This window comes from Oncorhynchus keta, chromosome 12, assembly GCF_023373465.1.
Source record: "Oncorhynchus keta strain PuntledgeMale-10-30-2019 chromosome 12, Oket_V2, whole genome shotgun sequence".
Classification (NCBI taxonomy): domain Eukaryota; kingdom Metazoa; phylum Chordata; class Actinopteri; order Salmoniformes; family Salmonidae; genus Oncorhynchus; species Oncorhynchus keta.
In genome coordinates this window covers 48,928,966-48,933,127 of record NC_068432.1, presented here as the reverse complement: position 1 = coordinate 48,933,127, position 4,162 = coordinate 48,928,966, and the positions used below count along the sequence as shown (strand labels likewise).

At 54.9% G+C, this 4,162-nt stretch overlaps 1 long non-coding RNA gene across 8 annotated transcripts; it reads left to right on the top strand.

The window, feature by feature from the left end:
- Window positions 1-379: 379 nt before the first annotated feature.
- On the top strand, window positions 380-2,297 carry LOC127906431 (uncharacterized). 8 transcript variants are annotated; one of them, XR_008061353.1, is made up of 3 exons: window positions 380-451; window positions 1,572-1,604; window positions 2,265-2,297. It is a non-coding gene; the product is annotated as an uncharacterized LOC127906431 (long non-coding RNA). The 8 variants fall into 8 exon arrangements; XR_008061352.1 differs by lacking the exon at window positions 1,572-1,604 and adding an exon at window positions 1,407-1,439; XR_008061349.1 differs by lacking the exon at window positions 2,265-2,297 and adding an exon at window positions 1,935-2,069.
- The last annotated feature ends 1,865 nt before the right edge of the window (window positions 2,298-4,162 follow it).

The following is a 4,162-nucleotide window of genomic DNA, read 5'->3' as shown; positions in this document are numbered from 1 at the left end:
CAGCAGTGAGAGAGGCACTGAGGTATCAGGCAGCAGCAGTGAGAGAGGCACTGAGGTATCAGGCTGCCACGGTGAGAGAGGCACTGAGGTATCAGGCAGCAGTGGTGAGAGAGGCACTGAGGTATCAGGCAGCAGTGGTGAGAGAGGCACTGAGGTATCAGGCAGCAGCAGTGAGAGAGGCACTGAGGTATCAGGCAGCAGCAGTGAGAGAGGCACTGAGGTATCAGGCAGCAGCAGTGAGAGAGGCACTGAGGTATCAGGCAGCAGTGGTGAGAGAGGCACTGAGGTATCAGGCAGCAGCAGTGAGAGAGGCACTGAGGTATCAGGCAGCAGCAGTGAGAGAGGCACTGAGGTATCAGGCTGCCACGGTGAGAGAGGCACTGAGGTATCAGGCTGCCACGGTGAGAGAGGCACTGAGGTATCAGGCAGCCACGGTGAGAGAGGCACTGAGGTATCAGGCAGCAGCAGTGAGAGAGGCACTGAGGTATCAGGCAGCAGCAGTGAGAGAGGCACTGAGGTATCAGGCAGCAGCGGTGAGAGAGGCACTGAGGTATCAGGCAGCAGCAGTGAGAGAGGCACTGAGGTATCAGGCAGCAGCAGTGAGAGAGGCACTGAGGTATCAGGCAGCAGCAGTGAGAGAGGCACTGAGGTATCAGGCAGCAGCAGTGAGAGAGGCACTGAGGTATCAGGCAGCAGCGGTGAGAGAGGCACTGAGGTATCAGGCAGCAGTGGTGAGAGAGGCACTGAGGTATCAGGCAGCAGCAGTGAGAGAGGCACTGAGGTATCAGGCAGCAGCAGTGAGAGAGGCACTGAGGTATCAGGCTGCCACGGTGAGAGAGGCACTGAGGTATCAGGCTGCCACGGTGAGAGAGGCACTGAGGTATCAGGCAGCCACGGTGAGAGAGGCACTGAGGTATCAGGCAGCAGCAGTGAGAGAGGCACTGAGGTATCAGGCAGCAGCAGTGAGAGAGGCACTGAGGTATCAGGCAGCCACGGTGAGAGAGGCACTGAGGTATCAGGCAGCAGCGGTGAGAGAGGCACTGAGGTATCAGGCAGCAGCAGTGAGAGAGGCACTGAGGTATCAGGCAGCAGCAGTGAGAGAGGCACTGAGGTATCAGACAGCAGCAGTGAGAGAGGCACTGAGGTATCAGGCAGCAGTAGTGAGAGAGGCACTGAGGTATCAGGCAGCAGCAGTGAGAGAGGCACTGAGGTATCAGGCAGCAGAAGTGAGAGAGGCACTGAGGTATCAGGCAGCAGCAGTGAGAGGCACTGAGGTATCAGGCAGCAGCAGTGAGAGAGGCACTGAGGTATCAGGCAGCAGTAGTGAGAGAGGCACTGAGGTATCAGGCAGCAGCAGTGAGAGAGGCACTGAGGTATCAGGCAGCAGCAGTGAGAGAGGCACTGAGGTATCAGGCTGCCACGGTGAGAGAGGCACTGAGGTATCAGGCTGCCACGGTGAGAGAGGCACTGAGGTATCAGGCAGCAGCAGTGAGAGAGGCACTGAGGTATCAGGCAGCAGCAGTGAGAGAGGCACTGAGGTATCAGGCAGCAGCAGTGAGAGAGGCACTGAGGTATCAGGCTGCCACGGTGAGAGAGGCACTGAGGTATCAGGCTGCCACGGTGAGAGAGGCACTGAGGTATCAGGCTGCCACGGTGAGAGAGGCACTTGAGGTATCAGGCAGCAGCAGTGAGAGAGGCACTGAGGTATCAGGCAGCAGCAGTGAGAGGCACTTGAGGTATCAGGCAGCAGCAGTGAGAGAGGCACTGAGGTATCAGGCAGCAGCGGTGAGAGAGGCACTGAGGTATCAGGCAGCAGTGGTGAGAGAGGCACTGAGGTATCAGGCAGCAGTGGTGAGAGAGGCACTGAGGTATCAGGCAGCAGTGGTGAGAGAGGCACTGAGGTATCAGGCAGCAGTGGTGAGAGAGGCACTGAGGTATCAGGCAGCAGTGGTGAGAGAGGCACTGAGGTATCAGGCAGCAGCAGTGAGAGAGGCACTGAGGTATCAGGCAGCAGCAGTGAGAGAGGCACTGAGGTATCAGGCAGCAGCGGTGAGAGAGGCACTGAGGTATCAGGCAGCAGCAGTGAGAGAGGCACTGAGGTATCAGGCAGCAGCGGTGAGAGAGGCACTGAGGTATCAGGCAGCAGCGGTGAGAGAGGCACTGAGGTATCAGGCAGCAGCGGTGAGAGAGGCACTGAGGTATCAGGCAGCAGCAGTGAGAGAGGCACTGAGGTATCAGGCAGCAGCGGTGAGAGAGGCACTGAGGTATCAGGCAGCAGTGGTGAGAGAGGCACTGAGGTATCAGGCAGCAGCAGTGAGAGAGGCACTGAGGTATCAGGCAGCAGTAGTGAGAGAGGCACTGAGGTATCAGGCAGCAGTAGTGAGAGAGGCACTGAGGTATCAGGCAGCAGCAGTGAGAGAGCACTGAGGTATCAGACAGCAGCAGTGAGAGAGCACTGAGGTATCAGGCAGCAGTAGTGAGAGAGGCACTGAGGTATCAGGCAGCAGCAGTGAGAGAGGCACTGAGGTATCAGGCAGCAGCAGTGAGAGGCACTGAGGTATCAGGCAGCAGCAGTGAGAGAGGCACTGAGGTATCAGGCAGCAGCAGTGAGAGAGGCACTGAGGTATCAGGCAGCCACGGTGAGAGAGGCACTGAGGTATCAGGCAGCAGCAGTGAGAGAGGCACTGACTGAGGTATCAGGCTGCCACGGTGAGAGAGGCACTGAGGTATCAGGCAGCCACGGTGAGAGAGGCACTGAGGTATCAGGCAGCAGCGGTGAGAGAGGCACTGAGGTATCAGGCAGCAGCAGTGAGAGGCACTGAGGTATCAGGCTGCCACGGTGAGAGAGGCACTGAGGTATCAGGCTGCCACGGTGAGAGAGGCACTGAGGTATCAGGCTGCCACGGTGAGAGAGGCACTGAGGTATCAGGCAGCCACGGTGAGAGAGGCACTGAGGTATCAGGCAGCAGCAGTGAGAGAGGCACTGAGGTATCAGGCAGCAGCAGTGAGAGAGGCACTTGAGGTATCAGGCAGCAGCAGTGAAGAGGCACTGAGGTATCAGGCAGCAGCAGTGAGAGAGGCACTGAGGTATCAGGCTGCCACGGTGAAGAGGCACTGAGGTATCAGGCAGCAGCAGTGAGAGGCACTGAGGTATCAGGCAGCAGCGGTGAGAGAGGCACTGAGGTATCAGGCAGCAGCAGTGAGAGAGGCACTGAGGTATCAGGCAGCAGCAGTGAGAGGCACTGAGGTATCAGGCTGCCACGGTGAGAGAGGCACTGATTGAGGTGAGGGATCAAACCAAAGACCCTGTGATAAAGATTGAGGCCCAGTCCTTATCAGAGGTGGGATCATACCTCTTCAGCATCTGTACAGTGGTGTGGTATGACATCTGGAGCCAGATCCAACATGTGAGCAAGCTGATGCAGTCTCCCAGTATGCATGTGGATGTAGGCAGTCAGTTTTCTCAGAAAGACAGAGAGGTCTCAGCAACTACAGGGCAACAGACTTTATGACTGCACAAACGTCAGCCAAGGATATTTGCGAGGGTATGAATATAGAGGCCGTTCTGTAACAGAAAAGGTTGAGGTCCTCAAAGTGGCCACTTTTCATATGAATCATTTGATGAGCCTTTGAGTGATGCCCTGAAGAAGCTGGAGGTGACATTTTTCAATGTCATTGTTGATGCTGCAACCTCAGCCCTTCAGGAAAGATTTTGCACATAGGACAATGTGGGGGAGAAGTTTGGAGTGCTTTCAACCTTCAAGAAAAGCATTAATGTTCATGTTTTAATATTATTATTATTTTTCACCTTTATTTAACCAGGTAGGCAAGTTGAGAACAAGTTCTCATTTACAATTGCGACCTGGCCAGGTACTCTGGCGCAACGATACGCACTGCATTGATTGTATGCAATGCAGGACACGCTAGATAAACTAGTAATATCATCAACCATGTGTAGTTAACTAGTGATTATGATTGATTGATTGATTGTTTTTTATAAGATAAGTTTAATGCTAGCTAGCAACTTACCTTGGCTTACTGCATTCGCATAACAGGCAGTCTCCTCGTGGAGTGCAATGAGAGGCAGGTGGTTAGAGCGTTGGACTAGTTAACTGTAAGGTTGCAAGATTGAATCCCCCGAGCTGACAAGGTGAAAATCTGT